The sequence below is a fragment of the Plectropomus leopardus genome, chromosome 2, assembly GCF_026936395.1.
Source record: "Plectropomus leopardus strain MGB_pleo_1.0 chromosome 2, ASM2693639v1, whole genome shotgun sequence".
In the NCBI taxonomy this organism is placed as follows: domain Eukaryota; kingdom Metazoa; phylum Chordata; class Actinopteri; order Perciformes; family Serranidae; genus Plectropomus; species Plectropomus leopardus.
Genome location: NC_142177.1, coordinates 41,445,451 through 41,470,899, shown reverse-complemented (window position 1 = coordinate 41,470,899; position 25,449 = coordinate 41,445,451). Strand labels below are relative to the sequence as shown.

The following is a 25,449-nucleotide window of genomic DNA, read 5'->3' as shown; positions in this document are numbered from 1 at the left end:
TTGTCTCCATGGCGGGAGACCTTACATATAATAACCTCGAACCTTTCAGCGCTACGTTACCCTGTCTCTCTCCATCACTCAGTGTGTAACTTTCTCTGTCTCTCTCTCTCTCCCAGCATGCACCTGTCTGTCTCCTCACCGCTGGTAGCTCTAAGCTGTCCTCCTCTATTGCAGTCCTTTATGTCTCTCTGCACACAACTCTTTCTGTTTGTTTTTATTGTGGGTATGGGTTTGCATGTCAGTTTGTGTTTTTGTGTTTCTCGCCGTGTGACACCACCAGCTGATGTAGCAGAGAAAACACTGCGATGACTGTTTGCATGTGTGAGCCACATCAAACAGCTACATACATTTTAAAAGGGTGCTCATCTTCAGAGGAATATAGTCTTCTGTATGGTATTATGGATATTTTTCCCCAGAACTAAACATGATGAAATGCATATATTTGGTGCAATGGAGCCCTTTTGATGACAAAACATGAAGGGATCTGTGTCAGATCAGATCTTTAAAGGCAAAATGTGTATAATAAAGTGTTTTTCTATATATTTCCACAAAGGGGGGAGCTCTATATCGAATATACTCGAGGTATCTTAGCTTGTTCCACTTAATTTCTATTGCAGCCACCGCACTAACTGTCATTATTTCCAATCCAAGGCCATGTAGGAATGTTATGGAGCCATAATGGAAAGGTGAGCCCCTTATACGTGGCTGCTCCCACGTATAAGGGGCTCATCTTTTCTGGGAGCTGATAGTCCACGATTTCACGGAGGCATTGTGGTTTCAAAACGATGCAATAACAGCTCTTGTAGCTCCTGCTGCATCATGAGGGAGCCAGTTCCTACTGACAAGCACATAAACATAGCATCATGTGACAAAGAAAAGACTAGTGTGTTGTTTCTATTGCAGTGTTGACAAATTTGACTTTTTCAAATAATCTGAAATACCACCTCATGCGAGCGTAAAAGGTTTTTTTTTAAATGGCGTTTCCATTAGTCGTATTTTATATTCACAATTTCAGTTTGCGCAATTTGAGGGTTAATGGAAACCCACCGACTGTTAGGCTGAAAAAATGTGCATGCAGACTGAAATTCAACCATACTGTCCTGTCGGAAGACTTAAACCAGCACTGAGTAAAATGTAGTGCTAGTTTTATAAACGGGACTTTTAAGATGTGTTTTTTTGGTTTTTTTTTTTGTCGATCTTTTAAGATTAAGATAGGAGTAGGCTTTAATTTAGACTTGTTGAAGTAGATCATTTAAGTGGCTTTCATGAACGTGGCTTAAATTCAGCTTAACTAGTCTGCAACTATGGAGTCCTGAGATGTAGTTAGTAAGACTAAAGGAGAACACCTGGGTTGAGCCTCATTATATTGAGTACGAGCACATGCTGTTGGTCTCATGGTGCTCATGAAAACCCGGAAAGAATTGACATGATATCATATCGTAATGACACGTGTTGAGTACACATTACAGGCATGAAGGTTAGATCCACACGCTAACGTACGTGCAAAAGTCGGTGAGAAACACTGGGTCTGAAGTGATGATCACAGTGAAGCTGCGAAGTCTCAGCAGTGCTTAGTGCCGCCATCGTTCCCTCCCACCACTCCTCCTCTCTCCAAACCCAGATGTCGCTTCAGGTGAGGAGGAATACTTGTGAGGCTGTTGAGCAGGTTCACAGCGGATGTCCACCCACTGCAACGGAGCGTGGAAAATACGGAACAGCTGGATGAGGAGATTCATAGCTCCCTCAAGACATAAACGAGCTTAGGAATACATTCATCTTCTCTGTATGTTTATCCGGCCGCCTGTCTGTGTGTCTGTGTGTCTCTCCCACTGTGTCCCTCTAATTATCTGTCGGTGTCTTTTCTTGTCTCTGCTTTACTGCCTCCTCTCTCTGTTTTATTTTCTTTTCTCTCGTGGTGTGATGCAGCACATAACGAGTCTTAGCGTGCTTCTCAGAGCGCACCTCAGCTGTGCTAAATTTCATCTTTACATGCTCAGCACGCCGCAGAAAATCTCTGATCCCACAAGGTTCAGTCTTCCAATAATCTTTGATCCCCTTTTTTTTCTTAAGAGTGAACCTGAACACACACATTCATGAGTGAGTTGCTGCACAGCACACACGTTGGTTTATTAAGTGGGGATAACACCGTATACCACAGTCACAACAAGAATAAAATGGCTTTAGTCAATTTTATTTTTTATTTATTTATTGTTTTTGCCTGGAGATTAGGGCTGCACTATAAAGAAAGCATTTTAAGATTGTGATGAGTCACAATTTTAGTGGGAAAGGTAATTTTGTAATTCATTCGCAAAAAATATTATAAAATTGAGATGATGTGACTGGGATCTGTAACAAACAAGTGTTTCTTGATGTCTGGAATACAATTTGTAGGCCAAAGCATCTCTATAGCACCTCAATGCTTTATTTTTCACCCTTACGGCCCGCTGTAATATTACACACACTCTAGTGATAATACACTAAAGTGATAATATTTTCCACTTCCACTGAGTTAATTGTTTAACTAACATCAGTCCTAATCAAAAGGAAAAAAATATCAAAATATCAAATATCAAAATATCAAATACTTCTCAATTTTCTGAATTTTAATCCTTTAAATGCCAGATTTTTTTCATGATGCCACTATGTTTTTAGATGAAAAGAAACACAAAAAATAAATTATTTTCAATATACTTCTCGCTCAGTGCATTATCATTTTTTGAATATCCAAGCCTGGGACATGTCAATGATTATTTTTTTGTGCATTGTCAATGTGCAGTAATCATAATTACATACTCATAGTTATAATATGGAATTATTAAAAATATTTTTATTATTATCATTTTTATTGGCTTTTTCTTCAGGTCATATCCTTGTTTATTGCTTTTTTTGATTGATTGTTTTAAATTTTCACATAGTGTTACTCTTTTTTTGTCTCATTTTTGGGCACTGATAGTTGCTGATCGTGTTTTCCCATGTTTCAAAGGGTTAATTGTTGTTTTTGTAGCTTTTTTAAAGGGAGTGAACTTGGAGTCAATTTCCACCTTCATCATGTTTATTTGTTTGTTGTATTGTTACTTGTGGGGAGCAAGAGCTGGGGGATTTCTGCCTTTGTTAATGTAAATGGGAACAGGAAAAAAATAGGTGTGTTTTTGTATTAACATAAATACAACTAATAACAAAAGAAAACAGATAGCTCATCTGTGTTTTCTTAGATAAAGTCGCACGCAGGTTTCAAGGTAACACAAAACAATTCACTAATAATTAATATGCAACTGAAGTTCAAACTTTCAAAGTAACCTTCCCAGTGTCTGTGTTAGACTATATGAGTGTGTGTGTGTGTGTGTGTGTGTGTGTGTGTGTGTGTGTGTGTGTGTGTGTGTGTGTGGCTCCTCGGGGAGAGCGTGGGTGTGGAGCAGGCAGCGTAAGAGACGACCCCGATGCAGCACTAATGATTCATAAAGACCCGGCCGAGCCCGCTGGGAATCCACCACAGGTAGACTTCAAACAGCAGAGTAGCAGAGGAAGACGAAGACACAGACTGATGAGAAATTACACAAAAAGAAAGACAGAAAGTAGGAAACGAACAAAGGGACAGACACTACTCAGCTACATGTTATTGATGTGTTTTTGATGCTCTGAAATGAGTCTTCAGGGAAGAGGTTTGTACATAATGAGGCGTGATTCTTGAGGACAGAACACGGATGAGACTCTGCAATCCTTTAAATGCCAGCTCTGATTTCATAACCTGCTGCAGCTTTATATTTTACCCATAAAGATGAAGTATATGCACCAAACATACACATAAACAAAACTGCACACTCACGCATGTTTACATGTCGGTGAGGGAAATTAAATGTGTTTTGTTACTTTCTAAGTATCATCGTAACCACTGGAGGTCTTTCCTAAAGTTTAATCCTCTCTTTAACGGGTATAAAAGTCTGGAAGGTGAGCAGATGGCGAGCTTTACAGGTTCATCACAAGAGTGTGACTGCAAGAATATACAGATATATGAACACTCATATAGTCACTGACAAACACAAAATGCATCTCAAACCTCTTTTCCCCCCAATTAGCACATGTATGCAGGTTTGGTTTTTTCTGTTTGTTCTTTTTACACACGGGTACATAGGCTATGGACAGCTTTCCCGTTGCCAGAAGACGAGGCTTTGCAGCAGGTGAGCACGCCTGTCTGAGTTTTTACTGGTGTGTCATGTTCGATGTCACAGACCAATGGAAAGGCATACATTTTTGTTTAATCTGTCAATTTCCAGCTCAGCTCTTACAATAAGTCTAAAATACACTCAGACATTCAGACTATTAAGTGCTCCATTGAAACCCATTCAAACTGACATTTTTGATCCCACAGCCATAAAGGCATAAAAACATCCATCCATCCATCCATTTTCTTCCGCTTATCCGGGGTCGGGTCGCGGGGACAGCAGCCTAAGCAGGGAAACCCAGACTTCCCTCTCCCCGGCCACTTCGTCCAAAAAAAATTATTTTTGGCATAAAAACATGTATTGCATTATTTCTGGGTGTCATTCTGGGCTGACATTGCATTAAGTGCATCATATTAGTTCTCAACTTGTAAAAAATAATTACCAAATTCAGCACCAAACCTGTGTAACAAATGGGATCAACCCAAAAGTTGCTGCCACAACTTGTGAGACATAATTGATGATGGGAATGGCCATCATATACTTACATCATCATGTACTAAACTCTTATACTTCTACACTTTCAACATGTTTGAAAGTTAAATTCAGATCTTAAAACCAAAACAAATCAAGATGAAAAGATCAAAGATCAACCAGACCTCCATTAAACTGTATAACCCAACTTGTATGTAGAATGCTTTGAGACTACGAGGTTTGAATTTCTCATCTTTAATTTTGTTGTTTGAATTTTAAATTTAACTGCATTCAGTAGTGGCTACATTTTACAGTCGGCTGCATTAGACTGATTATTGCGCCACTTATTTGCTTCCATTAAAGTCAGTTATTTGTGAAACCTCAAACTCCTCTTCTTGGGTTTCAGTCAGGAACAGCAAGTAAAAACTAAATACCAGCTCGTCTTAATTGTGTGTGTCGGAGAGAGCACATGGCTGAGAGGCTAACACACGCCAAGAGATATTGAAATCCCTATATATTCAAACTAATTAAACATCATGTCCACACTTTCTCCACACCCACTCGCCCCACTTCGCCCTGCTCTCGCTCTCCTCGTCTCCTGCCCTGCAAACGAGCGGGATAATAAACAGAATAATAGCAAGCCCCGGAGACTGAGCAAACAAACAAGAAAAAGCAAATCAACAAACTACCTAATTATAAAGATTTGCATTGCTGCTGGTGATCATTAGTCGAGGGATATTAATGCAGACTGAAGTTCGGAGCTTGAAACACAGGAAGAATATTCCTGAGAATATTCCGGAGTCAGTGTTTTAATAATGTAGTCCGCCGGGCCTCGGAGCAAACCTTCAGGGATGGTGGTCCGCATTTGTTTACACCTCACTCGCTTAGCTTTCATTTTGATATCTGAATGAAAGATACTTTGACAGACTAATACCACCAAAACACAAAACAATCATAAAATAAGATTTAAAATAAAAGTGAAAGAAAAGTGGTCTGACAGTTGTAGCACTGGACATGGTGCTGTAACACAAACAAACAAATAAGACTCATATATTTTCACCAATAACAATTCACCTTATTGTCAGGAGCCACATGCCAGCACCGTCAGGTCTACGCCATGTTTTTTTTTAATTAAATAAATTAAATATGCTTATTTTATTTATCTAATTTATGTTTCAGTTTCTACTGCATCGCTGTCAATTCTTCTCTACTTGGGTGGAGCTTCGTCGACAACAACAGTCTGAAAAGCAAAACATTTTTTTAGACGCACACAACATGAAACTAGCTAACTAACACTAACTCTGCTGCTGAAACTGCATCTCCTGACAAGCGGCACAGGACTCACCACAGGATGACAGGCTTTGATCCAACCTGGCTGTCAGAGAGGAAATACTCATCCTGGCTCTACAAGACTAAACTTGGTAGGCAGGTAAGTAGGTAAATCAATAAATAAGCTATATATAAATACAGTACATAAAAAATTATTGAGGAATTATTTAGTAAAGTGTTTAAAACTCCAGTAACAGAAACCCAAAAAGACTCAGGAGAGGGTAAAATGTGCTGTCAACACCAATTATAGATACAAAACATAACAAAACTCCACCGGGTTGTGGTTTTACTCAGACACAACCTCTGACACGAATCTTCCGCATTCAAATAGACATTAGTCAAGGTTTCAATGAATTCAGCTAAAGTGGAGAGTCCCACACGATTTCACAACCTCCAGAGTTCCCATTCACTAACACCATCCGGGTAGGTGGAGGAAAGCAGGGAGACCTTTGTCCTTGAACCAAACTGCCATTGACAACTTGCTTTATTTTTATTATTTCTACCAGTGCACACAGAGCACATAATCCTAAACACACACACACACACACACACACACACACACACACACACACACACACACACACACACACACACACACACACACACACACAGATGGATAAGTCATTGGCTTTTGGCCTAAAGCTCACAAAAGAATGCCAGAGGGTACAGCAAGAGGCCAGAGATGACTCACTCTGTGTACTATAGTACTTTCTCCTCCTCTCTTTTTACAGAGCTACACAGCATGGTGTAGTCATCACACACACACACACACACACACACACACACACACACACACACACACACACTCACACACACACACACACTCACACAGGCAGACAGAGATAAACTCTCCTGGCTGTTTCCTACCAGCTTGTCCCTTTAATCTGTGACCTGACTTCCCAAACTGTCGCTGTACGAAATGCTGAAGGAATGCCAAACAAACAGACATGCCTCAACATCACAGAGACAATTCAGATGGAAAGAAAAAAAAGTTGTGGAGGGAGGAGAGGAAAAAGAGGAGGATCAGACAAGAGGAGATAGATCGGTGACGGGGTGGAGATGAGGAGATGAAAGGAGGGAGAGGGCAAGCTGATATGAGGGACAGAAGAAGAGAAAGAGGCGAAGGGAGAGGGAGAGACGGACGAGGAGAAAAGGGAGATGGGTAGAGACAGGGAGGAGAAATGAAAGGATGTAGAGAGGTAGGGAGAGAGAGGAGAAAAGACAGATGGGTGGGAGGAGAAGGCGAGGAATGAAAGGGAAGAGGAGCATGACGATAAAGACAGTGAATGAGGGGATGGAGAGCAGCAGAGGTGAAGAATGAGAAGTAGAGGAATGGACAGATGGTGGGATGAGAGAAAGGGATGAAGAGGAGGACTGATGAGAGGAGAGGAAAAAAGGCAGATGACGGGAGAGAGGATGAGGAAAAAAATGGAGGAAGGAGGTGAAAAGAGATGATGAAGGTCGGACAAAATACACGAAAGGAGACATGATAAAAAGAGATGAAACATAAAAGGACTCAAAATAGAGAAGGGCCAAAATAATATCACGATATTTCAGGGTATTTTTGTGATTACGATATTCTTGATGAAAAATTAAAAAATAATGAAAAATATGTCATTGTTAATTTCAAGAACATATATGACTGCAACAAAATAAGTGTTTAAAACTTGAATGTGGAGGCTCAGTAACACCTTCAATAAACTTGTGTACAAGTGCATATAGGAGGAAAACATCCGCAGAACGTGGAAAAGACAGAATTCACACACATTGTCCATTTACATGCAAAGAACTTTATAAGGTGAACAACTGAAACATTGTTCATCTAATAAATATGAATACATAAATGCTATAATTTTATAAGTCAACATAAATGTAAGTTTGCATCATTCAAGGTTCCCACACAATATCATGAACAAAATGTCAAAACTTTTCCATGACTTTTTAAGGACCCAAAACCATTTTTTCCCAGCGTTTTTCAAACACATAAGATTTAAACTCTATTCAAACATATTTGCAGTGTCCCACATGATGTGTTCAAGGTACATCGACAATTTAAAAATCCAACAGCAGTTCTGGCAAGAATATGCTCCCATTTTTTTAAGTTTTCTATAAAATTGCCAAAAATAAATAAATAAAGTACAATAAACAAAAATTTTAAAAAGAAGAAAAAAATCACCAAATCTTTGAAGAGAAAATATGCCTTCCAAACCGGAGTTATTTAAAAAAGAGAGAGAGAGAGAGAGAGAGAGAGAGAGAGAGAGAGAGAGAGAGAGAGAGAGAGAGAGAGAGAGAAAATCAGAAGAAAAGATCTCCAAAAATCTTGTGTTGTTTTCAATAAAAATCGCCAAAATTAAAAATAAAAGGAAAAATACATTAAATTGTTTTGTTAAAAACAAAAAGAGTGCACATAAATAAATAAACTGAGTTAGTTTGAGCGTCAAGTCACTTAAAGAGTCTGAAAACTTCGGTGCTGTTTATATATCACATTTGGGACGCTCAGGGTTAAAGACATGACTCCACACTACTGAAGTTGCTACTAAACAGAAGCAGTTTTCAGTTTCAGCCATGCCTGCTGCTGTTTTACATAAAGGAATGATGTCATTATGTCAACAAGCAGCAATATTGCCATTTTCATGATATGAATTTTTCATATTAAGTAATATGCCAGTATTATAATGACTGATATGATATGGCACAACTCTACTTAGAGGATAGAGCACAAAAGAGATGAAAATGAAGAAGAAGACAAGTTAAAACAGAAGATGTGAGGACTGAGTAGAGACGAAGCGTAGGAGGGGGATATAAGGGACACAAATGAGAATGGTAAGGAAAGAGAAATAAGCAGATTTTTTAAAGGGAGGAGGTGATAAAGGAGTTGAATACAAAGGAGGAGAGAGAGAGAGAGAGAGAGAGAGAGACATGTGGCAACACCACAGCAGCAAAGAAAACAAAAGTGTACAAACAAAATGTAAAAGAAAAGAGATTATGAAAAGAGACAAAGGAAGGAGAGAGAGAGCGCCGAACGGAGAGGAGGATTTACCACGTACTCCAAACAGATCCTCTCCAACAGCAGCCTCCCCCTGCTGCGCTTTACCATAAAGATATTTGTCATATCTGTCATCTGAACAAAAACACACCGCGCACAACAACAGGATCGGCTCCGCTGCCAAAGCAAAAAAACCTCACAAACAGATAAAAACAAACACGCAAACAAAAAGTCAGTTCGGGAAGGTCTTTGATATTTCTGCTGATACTCACACCAAACATATTTTATGATAACATGCTTTGAATGGTTTCTCTGCCCTTGGAGCTGTGGATTTTATTCCTCGTATGTGAAACACATGCCTCATAAATATTTCGGTTTACAGAATCACAGTAATCACAGAGTGTTTAAATTGTTTCTGAAGAGTTAACATTAGGACCATTTTGACACTTTCCTTTCACAGGGGTAGAAAAACACTTGAAGGTTGTATTTGGGTATGTGGTTAAGATGAGACTGTTGTAGCAGTCTGTGTGTGTGGGTGGGTGAGTGTTTATGAATGTCTATATGTTACTAAAGGTTCAAAGGACGGAGGCGTTTTAGTAAACAAATGGCCCCCGCTGCGTTAGAAACGCTATTTAGAAAAGAGCAGCTTAAGACCATTTTCTGCCAACTGAGGATTTGTCTGAGTGTGTGTGTCTTTTGTTGCTGCATCGAGATTGGAAGCACTTAAGTCAATTTTCTTCAGAAAGGAAGTGCTTTTTGTTTTGTGTGTGTATCTGTGTGTGCGTTTGTGTTGCTGCCTTACATGCTCCTCTGAAAGATCGAGTTACCATATTTGCGTTTCAGGGCAGCAGAAATGGTAGAAAGCATGAAAACAGTGTCAACAATTGAGGGTAAAAAATTATATAGTGTTATTTTGTCTAATTATCTCTCATTTGCTTTTAGTAGTTGTACATTTTAGTATCTGCATCTAGACGCTGCAGCAAGCAGACAAACTTTGAACTCTGAAGCAGCCAGGCGAGTAAACTAACACTGATAATGTTATTTTATAACACGAGTCACCAACTTGATATCATAAATGCGTAAACATGGCGGGCAAAAGTTAATGTTTGGTCAATGGTAAGAAACTTTTTTTTATTAATTTCTATATTTAAAATACATTTTTGATCACATATAAATTGTTATATGGTATTAATGTTAACTGTACTCCATAGGCGGGCTTCCATTAACCCTCAAATTGCAAAAACTGAAGTTGTGAATAAAAAATGCGCGTCACTTTCAAAAATTTCATATTTTTCCAAACTGCAATGGAAACACTTTTTTTGTCCTTTCTAGGTCACATGATGCTATGAGGTCACATGATGCTGTGTCTATGTGCTTGTCAGTAGGAACTGGCTCCCTCATGATGCAGCAGGAGCTACAAGAGCTGTTATTGCATCACATAACTCTGAGAAAGTTTTGAATCCACAATTCCTCTATGAAGTCGTTGACTACATCTCCCAGAAATCCCTCATACGTGGCCACTCCCACATATAAAGGGCTCGCCTTTCCACTATGGCTTCATAACACGCCTACGTGGCCTTGGATTGGAAATAATGACGACTAGTGCGGTGGCTGCAATAGAAATAAAGCTGCTAATGTTTTGAACATCCATCGCCATGGTTACTGGGATGTTATCACTAGAGAAGTCGCAGAACATCACTCAGTGGAAACACAGTCTTCTCGCAATTGTGTTTTATTTACATTTTGAAAATATCGCTTAAGTTTTTCATGAATCTGTGATGGAAACCTGCCTAACGTCACTCATGTAAATCATTTTTCACAAATGCAGTAATCTATTTTTTATTCTAAATGCAGTGAAATGCTGCACTGTGGAGCCGGGCTGTTATTTTCGGAGCGCAGCGCTGCAACACTTTGGACAGAGGAGGATAAAACACGGGGAAGTGTAACGGTAACACGTATAACAGTAAGAGAATAAAGAAAAGAATCAACATTTGATCTGGTTTATTGTAGTTGATAAAAATCCATTAAAATGTGCCTGGATTGGTATCAGAACATCTCTGTTATGTGTACGTGTGTGTGCTTCTTTATTATCCGTAACCATGGACATGTTGTGTTTTTGTGTGTGTGTGTGTGTGTGTGTGTGTGTGTGTGTGTGTGTGAGTGAGAGAGAGAGTGTGAGTATGAACAAACAGAACATTATCTCCTGGGAAATCTGAGACTTGGAGGGGGAAAAAAGTCAATAGAGAGAAGAGCTCATTTATCCTGTGTGTGCATCGGTCAAGGACACCACAGGACACACCAACAGTATCACACTGGGGAGCCGAGTCACAGCTCGATAACCAAATACGGGACGCTAAGTGATGCCCTCGCTCTAAGTGAGCTAAACTGTAATTTGGCGCTCCACATCAGTATTTCTACTCCTGAAGCTTTGAATGTTGATCGATGGTTCTGTGTTATCAGCTAACGTCAGTAACTGTAGGCATGTAATTTAAGTCATCACAGTGTTTTCTTGTTTTAAAAAGTAAAAGGGTTTATTTACCGTCACGACTGGTGTGTTAACGGTTCACGGTTTGGAAGAATCATGTATGAACTAGATATGAAGTTTGCAAAGAGGAAACTTTAATGTTGACAATAGGTGGTGCATGGAAGTCATTCGATTCGATAAAAGAATTTTTTTTTTAAAGCAAACTCAAGCACTACTTTTTTAGCTTGGCTTTCAATTGAACTTTACCTATTTATCCACTGACGATTTATTTATACCTTTAATTTGTTTTACTAGTTGGTATATAATTGTAGTATTTTTAACATGTATCTATTATTTTACTTTGTGCTGTTATCCTGTCATTTACCTTTTATCCACTGTTTACAGTAAGTTTTATTTTTTTATTTATTACTACTACATTTATGTATTAATTTATAATTACTTTTATTTATGTCTTTATTTATTTATCATTCTATCTATGGGTTTTATCCTAACTCTGGTGTTTCCTGACTTATGGTAGCATTTCCTCAGTTCCAGGTTTTAAAAAGTACTCTTACTTTAGAGCTTTAGCTCATTTCAAAGTCTGCATCATCATGTCAGTGTACATCATCATCAGTCTTACAAAAAGTGGGCATAATTTCTGTTTAAAAGCTTGATCTCCCCTGTAGTTTTGATGTGAGTTGCAGTGTTGGAAATCAGCCGTAGAGATTTCTGCCCCCTCTCCAGTATAATGGAACTAGTGGTGCCAAAGTGCCAACAAAAAAAACATCTGAAAAACTCAACAACACTCGGCCACTCACATCAAAACAATCTAGACTGATAAAAACACTACAGGTGAGAGGGGAAATATGTGTTTTGAGTTTGGGATGATCAGCCCCTTTTAAAGTATTTCAAGGGTGCATAACAAGGGCCACGGTGGGATTTTGTGACTCCATACAAGTGAATTTAAAATAAATAATAAAAAAGAAATCCAACCACTTCACTGATAATAAAACTACACACACCCTTACATGACTTACAAGAGATTAATATTCAGATATTCAGTAGCACCCAATTACACCTGCTTCCCACAGCCATTCATTATTAGGTAATTTCAGGATTAATAAAGGGGGAGAAGAGCTGTGAAACAGAAATTAACTCAATTCAGAGATTACTGTATCTTTATATGTGGTGAAATGGCATTCATCATATATTTTTGTGACTTCAAGCTGTCAATGACTGTTGAGTTTCACAAAAACCAGGCGAGCATTCACCTTCAGGAAAGACTCTTAACATACACATTACGCACACATACATATTGTATGGCGATATTTTAATCAGTGGGTTTTGCGGTTTTTAATTAAACACATTTTGCAGCTGTGTGGCAATTAATCTCACTGTTTGAATTGTAATGGAATTTTAATGACATTTTAGTTTAATTGCACAGCACCCATTGAGAGAGGAAAATATGGAAGGGAGGAAATGGGTAGCTACCAAGGTTGGGGCCTGCTGACACAGCGTCAGTGAACAAGCAGAAATATTTGTCAAACTAAAGAAACAAAAGTAACTATTGCCAAAAGAAAATGTTGTCATTGTATGTTCTGCAAACCAGGGACACATTCGATTTCTTACATGACCTAGTATATGAGCTGACTTTGTCATCAGGAGGGGATGGTGGAGACGCCTGCAAAGCTGCAGAACACTGAAGAACACTGCTCAACACAAAAAAAATCCAAAACTGGTTTAACTGTTTTAGCAACCCACTGCTGTTTTTTTAGCCTGTTCTTCCAGCTAAGATCATGTCATGAAAAGCAGTTCATTCATTTGAAACAGTGGTATATCATATTGTCTAAGAGCATACCCGTTTAATTTTTAATATTCTAAAAAAATAATAATTATATCTTGATAATGGCAATATACTGTAGGAGAAATAGCAGAGCATACAGTACTATTTGTAGACTGGATATAAAGTTTTTCATATTTGGCAACTGTTTGCATCTAATTTTTGATTGATTTTAATTTGTTGTGACAGAATATTTGAAGGCGATCTACATTAATGTTGACATATACAACTACAACCCTTTTTTTGTTTCAATTGTATGTCCCTGAAATTAGGAATAAAATATTCTTCAATAATTTTGTCTTATTGTCATGAACATATGTGGTGACTGTCAATGAAGTTCGAATAACGTAATACAGCCACTTGCATAGGTATGCGTATCCAGGTGATGAGTAAAAGTCTAAAAAATTGTAGTATCTTTGGGTGATGTTCCCATTTATTGCAGAATGATGAAAGACTTGATTTCTTTGTGATCTGATGTGGATATGAAGTGATCTGGTTCACCTTTGCTGCTTTTTTTTGCTTTGCTGTGATTGTGGTTACGTTACAGTGAGAACCATATGTTCCCGTATTTATGCTTGTTGTGCTTTTCCCCCTCAACCATGACTTTAAAATACCTATATCTAACATCCAATTTGACGTAACAAACTATAAACCCACATAACCATGCAGTGGTCTTTACAATTCAAACTAAACTATATAACAATGTAAAATGAATAAATGGTTCAATATGGTTATCGCAAAAAGGACCCTGAAATATCATGATAATATTCTATGGCCATATCGCCCAACCCTAATACACAAACATCTCAGTATTTCCAGCGGGCATTGTGCCCCAAAAAGTAAGTATTTTGAGCCAAAACATGATCTGTTCCTAACTATAAACAAACTGTTTTTGTGCATGAACTTAAAAACACAAATTTGTTCTCAAAACCTTTTTCCTACTAAAAGTAATGTATCCAAATTCATACATATCCAAAGTATTTTGAAAGGCAGCGATCATGTGAACAACACGAGTAAACATGGAGGTGTGGATGAGTATGGATGAGATGACGTTGCTTGGCAAGAAAGCAACTAGGTACGTGTCCCAAAATGTGAAATTGTTCCTTTACCATTTTCAACAAAAGCCTTTTGCAGGAGAGCAAAGACAAAAAGGCAAAAAAGAAACTCTATTTGAATGGTCATGCATTGTTACTCTGTATGTGGTAAAAATTACTGCTTTGGCTCAGTGGCCTCAGCGGGTTACTTTATTTCCTGTTAGAGCTCGCTAAATGCAGAGCTAATTTTAGGGCTTTGCTTTTGAGCGCAGACAGAGGAAAGCGCCAAGGCTCATTAAACAAGACAATTACACTTCTGTCTCAGCACAATGCCGCTACCTGATGTCTGATTCGGTTCAGGTAAATTACAGTAGGGTGGAGAGGATGCAGGCAATACCAATCCGTTAGATGAGTACACTTACCATGCAAGGACACACACTCAAGCACAGTCACACACATGCTGTAACACACGCTCCTCCTCTGCTCTCAGAGTATCTCCTGCACACGCTGAAAAATACATTACAACTGAAGACAACTCAATTTTAATGCACTATTATCGCAGCGAGGTGTGGACTATAATTGTATTGTATGTACATTGAGAGCCCTCTTCATCAGCAACGCTATTGCACTTTAGGTAATACTGTGCAGCCGAAAATAATTTCCCACTGAGGACAGCAAAGGGAAATAAAACACGTAGAGTAATGTCTCTGTGTATCGCATCTGTTGGGAGGCCTGTGAAGAAGGAGGGAGGCACCAGATTGTTAGTTTTCTGTTTCTCAGAGTCACACAGAGTCATATTCAATGAACTAGATCGCTCAACAAGTCGACTTTGTCTGTATTTTTTTCTCTTTCTTTATTTCACTATAACTTGTTGCAAATAAAACCCAGCTGGATGTTGCTGGAGAGACGCTGCAGCTCTCCTGCGCTCATCTCTCTCGGGTGTAAACTGGTTTGTTTTGAGGAACAAACAGAGCTGATAAAAGCTGCTGATATCTGTAAATAACAGAAAACATACTCGCACAAAAACCTGCCTGGTAAAACATCTCAGAGATCAAACACTGAGACTAGAGGCCCAGTTCACGCCTCACACTGCCAAATACATTCTGCAATGAACGTGATTTAAGGACAACCCTCAGGGCTTGAGCTGGTGAGCATATGCTAACCTGCGAAAACAGGGTGTGAAGCTGCAGGTACTCGTCAGTCCTGACAGTTTTCAGAGCTTTTTTTTTGCATTTCTCTGTGGGTCATTTACTCTTACGCGACCCGACATTTAGTTACCAGGCTTGCACTTCTATTTTATTCAATAAAGATTTATTAAGAACAGCTTATTCACGACACATACAGTGTTCGTTGGTGCTGCAAAATTAACCCTTAGGGCCCAATATTACACACTCGATCTTGCAGAAAATGCACTTTTCAAAATCTGGACATAAAAATATTATACATGAATATGATTTTCTACTTCACTGCGTTTCTCTTGTTGACCAACATCAGCCCTTGTCATAAATATCAAATATTTATTAATTTTCTGAAGTTTAACCCTTTAAAGAGGTCAGGTGAAAAATTGACTAATTTCAATATGCTACATGCTAAGTATGTTTTTTTAGGTTTTGTTTTTATGATCACAGTCTAGAATATGTCAGTGACTCACAGTAACATTGATAGTGACAGTGCACCAAGTGGAAATAGCATGTATTTTCTCCATATGCTATATATGTTTCTTTGGGTTTTTTTTAAATGACGCTATCAGGTGGAAAATAGTCAAAATGACAAATTCAGAGTCAAAAGTCCAGAATGACACTCAGAAATAATACAAGTCATGTTTTTCTGCTTTGATGGCTGTGGGATCAAAAATGTCAGTTTGAATGGGTTTCAATGGAGCATTTTTTGACCTTAACAGTCTGAATGTAACTATTTAGTTTCCACAGTGTATTTTAGACTTATTGTAGGAGCTGAGCTGCAAATTCACTGATTACACTCAAATACACAATCTGGACTACATTTATGCCAAATGCATTAACAAAGCCAAAAAAATTTTAAAAATGAGGAATGAAAAGCGTGTAAAATGTGCTAAAGCATCCCTAAGGGTTAATGCCAACAGTTTAAAGCCCTGTGTGGACAACAAGCATTTCTGATGTGTCTTTTAACCTATGCATCCAAGACTGCCAAAAATGTTTTTGTTGAAGAAATAAGAATTGTGTGAGAGAACAGCGATCTTAACTCTTAACTCTTAGGGAGAAAAATCATGATTCGCATTCAACAAGAATTGTGCAGCCCCGGTATTTTTACTCCTTATTTTAACCTGATATCCTGATATCTGCAATATCTGACTCCCATTCATACAAAATATTTGCTATGAAAAGTCATAATTGACGATGACTTAGTACATATTCATATTCATATCATAGTTTAGAGAGTGAAATCAAACACTTTCTATAGTTTGGACATTAAACATGACCTCACATCTGCACACTGGACCATTCGGACTGAAAATTGAGCATTTTTATTTATTTATTTTCTAACAGCATGAAACTATTATTCTGACTGAAAGAAACAGAGACAAAAACTAAAAATGTGTGTAATTATAACTGCTCCAGAAAGGCTGTAATGACCATTTATTCACGCAATGTCTTCCAAGAAACAATGAGATGAGTGGCGACCTTCACCTCGCTGGGCAAAACTAACAACAGCCGCACCTGTTTGTAACCGCGTAATATCAGTTATTATGGGTCTATTTCTCACTGGACACGGAAAGACAGATGACAAACAGAGAAGGTGAAAATAACAGATAATGGCACAGTGTAAAAATAAAAATGGGAGAAGGTGCGGTGTTAAAGGATTCTCAGAATCACAGTGGTTGTTTTTTGTATCGCTCTTCACACAAAATGCACTTTCAAAATCAAGCTTTAAAAAAATGTTATACATTGACATTATTTTCCTTTTTCACAAGTTAATTATTTAATCAACATCAGTCCTAAAAAAAAATATCAAATATTCACTAATTTTTAGAATTTGAACCCTTTATATGCTAGGTTTTTGTCATGGTGCCACTATGTATGTTGATGTCAAATAGACACGCTCATACTGCTCTGCACACAAAATGTGCTTTTTAAAATCAATACTTTGATTTAGGTTTTTTTAACCAATAACACTCCTGATCATAAATGTCAAATGCATATTATTATTATTTTCATGATGCCAATATACTTTTAGATGAAAAAAAAAAACCACAAAAAATGAATTAATTTCAATATACTACACGCAAATTACTTGTGTTTTGTTGTTGTTGTTGTTTTTGTTGTTGTTGTTTTTGTTTTTGCTGCTGACAGTCTGGGATATGTCAATGATCAGCAGCTACATTGATTGTGACAGGTCACCTAGTGGAAATAGCATGTATTTTCTCCATATGCCAAATATGGTCAAAATGACCTCATCAGCTGGAAAATAGTCAAAATGACAAATTCAGAGTCAAAAGCCCAGAATGACACCCAGAAATAATACAAGTCATGTTTTTATGCTTTGATGGCTGTGGCATCAAAAATGTCAGTTTGAATGGGTTTCAATGGAGCACTTTAATGTTTTGACCTTAATGTATTTTAGACTTATTGTAGGAGCTGGGCTGGAAATTCACTGATTAAACAAAAATACACAATCTGGCAAAACACAAAACGTAGGCCATATGCATGACCACAGCCAAAATGATCTAAAAATGAAGAATGAAAACCGCATAAAATGCACCAAACAGTCCCTAAGGGTTAAAGACAATAATGAACTGAATGAGAGAAGTGTGTGTGTGTGTGTGTGTGTGTGTGTGTGTGTGTGTGTGCGTGTGTGTGTGTGTGTGTGCGCGCGCGCGCCTTGGCGTGCAATTAATACCAATATCCCTGCTTCCGTCAGACCGTTAAGCGGATCAACCCACACAATTTAGCGCTGAGATGAGGCGAGGAGCATTCATTTGTGTGAAATAAACGACCTGGCTGTGTGACCACAGCTGCCATGTTACTCCTGTTTGAATGTACCACCAAAGAAGAGATTTCCTCTCTTTAAGCCCGGCCTGAAAGAACAGCGATGGGTGTCCCCGTCCCTGGATTTGTTATTATCACTGCGATGCAGGGTGGAACATGACTGTAGGTCAGCACTCTCATTCTTGTTTCTGATGCCGTTCTTTGACCAGGGGGCAATATTTATGCGGTTCACAAAAAACGCTGGAAAACAGCTAAAGCTTTCTCGATAAGCAGAGCATTTGATTCATCCATTTGAATGTGGCAGCGGTGCCTCAGAGCTGCGGTGTCATTATGTAATAAATGCAAATGAAAGCAATCAAAAGCTTATGAGCTTATACAAGGTTAGATTGAAGTGGGCAGACACTAAGTGTGTAATTTTCCGCTGGTGAAAGTGTGTTTTTTAAATGATGGGAATGGTTTGTCAGATATATTCCTTTCATCATTTTAATTTTACATTTGCCATATTTTAAGACTGCGCTGGGGAAAATGTGTGTGACTTCTTATCAGCATGAATCATAAAGTGGGGCTGCGATAGTAAAAACTCTCACATTTCCTTTAACTTAGCTGCTTTAGTTCAACCTATTCGCATATTTGAGTTGATTGCAGGTATGTCATCACCTACAATAAGTGATGAACTGAAACAAACTGAAACGAGCCTAACATTGATAACAATGTCATAAACGCCTTGACATCATATACGCAACATGGTGGCAAAAGTCAATGTTTGGTAAATGGTAAGAAACTTTTTTATTAATTCACATATTAAAAATCAATTTTGGATCACATGTAAAGTGTAATATGGTAATAATGTCAACTGCTGTCCATGCAGAGTGACTTAGGTTAAATATAAAAATATAACATAAAATATAAATAAACTGTAGACAGCTATCAATGTCTTGTTTAAGCAGTCTCAGTATTAAAATGCAACCCATCTTCTTTGAAGCTTCCATGTTACCACATTACGACCTCAAAGCTCATGATCAAAACCAAGTCAGAGGACTTCGTAACTCAGAAACTACGACCTTACGACATCACATGAATGCAGCAATTGTCCCAATGTTTGCAAACTGCATGCAACAGTGCGTTATACTTGTTATGGGCATCTGCGGTACCTACTAACAGTAAAAAGAAAAAGTATGCAATTCAGAACACATAACATGCTTTGAAAAATATTATTAAAGTGTTATTTTTTTCCAAGTTGCTATAGACTCAGAAAAGTGTAGCTATAGTTCACTTCAGCAACTTTAATTAAAGTACTTGTTACTTCCATGATACTGTAGGTCAACAGCAGCATAAACTCTTCATTATACAGCAAGTAGTTCCAACCAAGCAATCTGATTGGTCAACAAGACGTGTAATGTGCACAAATCTGCATGACAGCAAATCCTCCTTATCACTAAAATATTACTCCACCACCTCTCAATCGCTGCTCTTGCAAAAATTCCACAATTGTGGAAATGTTCTTCAGTTGGGTGACAAGAGGCATTTCAGGGCAGAATCATATTGTACTGATAACATGATGTCAAAAAAAAAACTCCACAGCATCAGTGAATTACAGCTCAAATTATGAAAAGTAATAGTCAACTCACTAATGGTGTAAACTACAAACTGACACAAAAACAGATGACAAACACCAGCATAAACCACCTTGTTCTGAACTGACACATTATAAAAACTGCCATTTGCATGGGACATAACATAACCAGCTAAATTAAATGCAAACTAAAAACTACTCAGGCCAGCACTAGGCATGATGGGAAATATAGGTTATGAGAGACTGGGACCGCCGTGAAAACGTTGTTTTTAAAAGGCTTAACGCCATCAAAAAGCAGAATGAAGCAGAATATTTCTTTAGATTACTAAGGCTCAACAGGGACTAGAAAACATGTCCGCAGTTCTTTACTAAGGTTCAACAGGGACTAGAAAACATGTCCGTAGGTCTTTACTAAGGCTCGTCCTACTTTCTGGAGTAGTAAACTAAGTTTCATTACATCTTGGATTCCACTGACATGACTGATTGTTTTCCAGTTATAAGTCAGACTCTGTGTACTTTAATGGAAAGGGAGATAATAGTCGCAAAAAGCTTTTTATTTTGAGAGCTAATCGCTCCAAAACAGGAATACACTTTGATTAAAACATTTTTATTTTTATTTTAATTGCAGTATTACACTCGAGGGTGAGCTTTAACATCGTTTGAGCACGACAGTGATGCTTGCAGACATCACTGTCGTGTTCAAATGACGTTAAACCTTACCCTCTCGAGTAATTTTGCTTAATTAAGACACACTAATTAAGACACACTACCATTATAAGTGTGTGGTATTTAGAAAATGCCAGGATTATTTTGGATCTGTGTAAAAAAGAGTGTGGACACAGTTGTAAGGTGTTGTGTGCTGCAGTTGGTGGGTGGCAGCTCCAGCCTTCTGCTTTGCCCTCACAAGTCTTTAGTTGATGATCGCTGGAAGCCCAATATTTTCTCAGCAGAAGGGACCATATGCCAACTTCCTCAGCTTGTGGAGGAAGAAGTTAGCACTGTTGGCTCCACTCGGCGAAGTTTTTGTTTTCCCCACTAGCTGTTTTGCAGCCAGCTGGGTCAGTATTTATCGCTCAGGCTAGAGGTACTGCCGGTTTAATTAGGCGGGCGCTGCTGCTGGTCCACTGCCAGCATGTGTTTCATGACACTACATCACCATCCTTCTGCAGCTTATTCTTCATCAATTCAACATAGTCTGGGTTTTATAAATAACCGCCTGCTGCACATTTCTGCTGACATCGATCATGGTCATATTTGACGGCAGATTCAAGTCACTGCATTAATTCAGAGTCCACACACAGCCAGACAGGCAAACAATTTTTGTTCAAAAAAGGTAAGCAAAGAAAAAAGATTCTTTTTTTATGTTTTGTACCCTCACATAACCAACCCAACCTGTCACAAAGGCTTATTATTTCTTTTTTACGTGCCTCCTGGAAATATTTTACGACACTCTTGAAGTCATAAAGGGCCTTTGAAGCCTACCCAATCCCATAAAAGCTTAACATCTGGTATGGGATAGAAGCACAGTAGAACGCAGCACAGTGAAATGTTTGGTGTGTAATGTCAGAGGTCTCTATTTATAAAAGCATCCAGGAGGGCAGGAGCGACTTTCACACTGACCAACACAATTCTCTGCAGCCTTCCTGTCAAAAAGGCACAACAATGACACTCACACACATGAATTTTGGTATTTTTAGGTCAAACACACCTGTCACAGACACATGATGAATTCCACATTCTCCTGTGTGGAAAACAACGAGTCCATAAATAACCTCTGTGACATGGTTTCACAGTCCAGAGCCGTTTATAATGCTACACAGCAGGTAAACGCTGTAAATGTTTCATACAGTTATGGATTACACGTGTTCATGTGTCAAGAGATGAATGATGGATCCACCTGAATAACCTGCAGGTTAAAGCACTGCACTTTAAAAAAGCAAAAGCGTATACAGCGGGGACACCCAACTGTCTGCCTGTCAGGCTACTTCTGCAAAATGACAGGAGGCCAGGGGCCAGTCGCAGCAGCCCCATACGTTTCTAGGAATGTAGGACATTTCTAGGATTTTAGAATGCTAACAGGACTTTAGGACATTGCAAGGGTTTCAGTGCTTCTCTTGGATTTTAGGATGTTTGTGGGATTTCAGGACCTTTCCATGATTTTAGGACATTTCTCAGACTTCAGGACTTTTCAAGGAATTTAATGTATTTCTAGGACTTGACTGTAGGATTTTAGAATGTTCCTCGGATTTTAGGACATTTCTGAGACTACAGGACATTTGTAAGAATTTAGGAAGTTTCTAGAATATTTGGACATTTCTAGTGTAGTAACCTCTGTAAGGGGGTGTGGGGCATCCTCCACTGGCACTTTTTTTAAATTAACAAGCTCTATTTTTATGAAGTTTTATGCACTCTGGCACCTTATGTTAACTAAAAGTACAAAAGCTATTCACAGTGTGAATCACTTTATTTTTATTGTGAATTAGAAAATGTTTGGGGGGGCACCCATCACCCTATCAAGGGTCAGATTTGACCAACAGACCATAAGTTGAGTATCACTGGTATACACTGACTACATTGCCACAAGTTCAATCCCAACAGTGTCAGTTAACAGCCACGTTTGCTGTCAACAGTGATGGTTGTAGCCCATTTAAACCACAGAGGTCAGACTGGGCTCATCACTTTGTAAACAACTGTGTCTCCTTGACATTTACAAACCACTCATCTGCAAACAAGCTGACTTCTGCTGCTCACAAATGCAAAATTCAGAAAGACCAACAGGAAATGTGAGTATTTAAAGGCCCAGCTGGCTCTGTCCATGGTGCTGATTGTGTCCATGCATGGAGACAGTCTACACTGACATAACATAAACCTCAAGCCAAACGTAATGCAGAACATTCAAAGCAATATAATCTCAGCAACATCAACAACATCAACAACATCGCAGCCAGCTCAAACGTACAGCCTCGGCGGGCCATTCAGCCAACAGAGCTAAGACAGTCAGAAAGCCAGACACACAGAGGGAGGGTTCATTTGACTCACGCTGTTTGAAGAAGGTCGTTCTCTTTTCCTTCATAGAGGCGAAGAGGTCAAAATCCAAATATCCACTTACAGGAACAAGTGCATCTGTTTATGAAAAGAAAATGTTTAAAGTTAAAGTACAAGTGAATGCTGGCAATAAAAAAAAGCATGCATTCAGAATATTGAGAATTATTACATTTATTTCTACTTCATATGCACCACCTAAAAAATGGAGCCTTCATTACACTTTTTTACAGCTTAAAAGATTTAGAGAGCAAAATACATTTTTTTCTTCCCATTCCTTCATTCATCCATCCATCTCCTTCCTCAGTCCCTTCCTTATTTTATAGTAAGTAACTCAAATGTTTAGGGGGTATGTTAATGAAGTAAAAGTATAGATTTTATTTAGGAAATGGAGTGGAGTAAAAGTGAGAGTTGACAGAAATATAAAAACCCAAGTAAAGTACAGATACTCAAAAATACACAAGAACTGTAACAAAGTATTATTCGCTTTTTACATTACACCACAGTGTATCTGTACTCCTCAGCTTTTGTACTGCACCTGCTGCTCAGCAATTTTCCTCAGAAAAAATAAAGCTGAATTTATCTGAATATACTTTATTTTGTATATTAAATAAATGAATGAATAACTTATTATTATCATTATTTTTATTATATTCATGTGGTGTCATCTTTTTATTTCTTCTTATTTATTTTTCCTTTTTAATTTAAGTTTTGTTTATTTCATTTCCTTTTATGTGTGGTTTTATTGGTTTTATTGCTCCTGCTGTTGATGTTTTTGGTTTATTTCTTTGTATTATCTTAAACTGACATTTTACGTCCTGTATCTTGAATAATTTTTGTCCTCAAGTTTTAATTTTATCCAGGCTGTAGTAACTGATGTTTCACATATAGAGATTTAAGCTACTGCTAGTTTCTAACTCCTGTCGTTATTTAGGCTTTTAGTAATGAAAAAGAAAAACAAGAGAGAGAAAATATCATGGTCACATAGCCTACAATAACAATTATGGTAAAAAGACGACAAAAAAATTACAACATACTGTAAGAAAAATACATTAAAAAATTGAGGGGAAAAAAGATATAAATGTCAATATTACACACAACTACAACACTCAACTAAAACCCATTATAAAATAGTTGAAATGCACACATCTCTGATTTGAGCCAACCTTTAATACTTTTGTTGAAAATCCTAATATCTTGTGTTAATTTTATTTCGGTTGGTAGCCTGTTCCACATTTAAATTTGGCCCCTCTGTATCTGAAACCAATGAGTCTGTGTCACCACCAAAAATACTGAACTGGACTGATGAGAAAAAATCTGACAAACTGAAAAACGTACAGAAGTCAATGATGTTTCTTACCTTTCTTTGGCCCAGAAGCTAACGGTAACTGTCGGTGTAGCTCCAATGTCTCCAGGGCAGACGCTTTGTAATCCAACCTTGAACTCCAGTGTCTTTTTTGGAGACTTTGAGAAATGAATCCATACTAATAAATCCAACTCTGGATGTCTTCTGCGGTTATTAATCCATTTCTCCGCGTTAAAAACAGTTGTTGTTGTTGTTGTTGTTGTTGTTAGCCGTTCGTTAGCCGTTAGCAGTTAGCCGGTCGTCAGCATCTTTTCGCTCTCTAATAGTTTAAATAAAAGCCAAATGTTACCTTCACTAGTTGTTTTTCTTGTTTAGCATTTACCACTTATTATTTTGCCACCGAGTGTCTGTAGCTCCTCTTTCTGTCTCCGGGCGGACGGAGGGCTCAGTGGACGGTGCTCTGCCGCTGCCTGCGCAGGTGAACCGGCTTAGAATCAAAGACTGCTCCCTGGTCGGACACGATGGTACGGGCCGCGGCGCTAGCCTCTCAGCATGCTAATTTCGGTAGAAATGTTGACATAAAACATGATATCAACACAACACCGGTGCTGGGGAGAATATTTACATTTTTGAAGAAACGTTACTTTTCTCGTTTCGCCTTATCCAGAGGCTGTGGCCTCCTGTCGCCAGCTCTCCGGCTGTTGCTCAAATTACAGATAATACTTCCGGGTGTCTTGGTTGTCGTTTTCGCGCCACTATGGACTCAAAGAGTAAGGAAGTGGACCGAGAGAGAAATCTCCCATTTCCTCCTCTCTAAAACTCAGATTAAACTGTAAAACTAAGCTGTGCTAATCAAATATAAACCAGGATTCTGTTATTTTATGGCATCTTGCTCACTTCAAAGGTCTTCAAAAAGTATTTTAAGGCAATGTTTTGTTGTAATGGTGAGAAGTTGTGAAGAGGAAATGGGTGCCATACTGTTTCCTGTATCATAAACACAGTGGTAAAAAAAAAAATTGGGATGAAAAAGTACAATTTAAGGGACTGTTCTCTATTTAACAGAGAAGGTGGGTGATTGGGTTGAAAAATCTTTTTTTTTTTTTTTAATTTTCTGGACCAATTTGGTAAATGTCTTAAACATAAGTATAAGGCAAAAGCAATTTGAGAGTAATATTACCCCCAAAATGAGCAAAAAAATCAAATTACCTAAAAGTAAGAAAAAATGGAAAGTAAAGTCATATAAAATAAAACAAATAAAACAACAATAACAATTATGTTA

General features: G+C 38.2%; 1 long non-coding RNA gene across 1 annotated transcript in view; it reads right to left on the bottom strand.

Moving 5' to 3' along the window:
• LOC148190303 (uncharacterized) overlaps positions 1-24,890 on the bottom strand; it is a 112,485-nt gene extending 87,595 nt beyond the window's left edge. Inside the window, exons 1-2 of the long non-coding RNA XR_015775381.1 lie at positions 24,225-24,890; positions 22,862-22,945 (exon numbers count right to left, since the gene is read on the bottom strand). This is a non-coding gene — a long non-coding RNA (uncharacterized LOC148190303). The remainder of the gene's footprint in view (positions 1-22,861; positions 22,946-24,224) is intronic.
• Between the last annotated feature and the right edge of the window lie 559 nt (positions 24,891-25,449).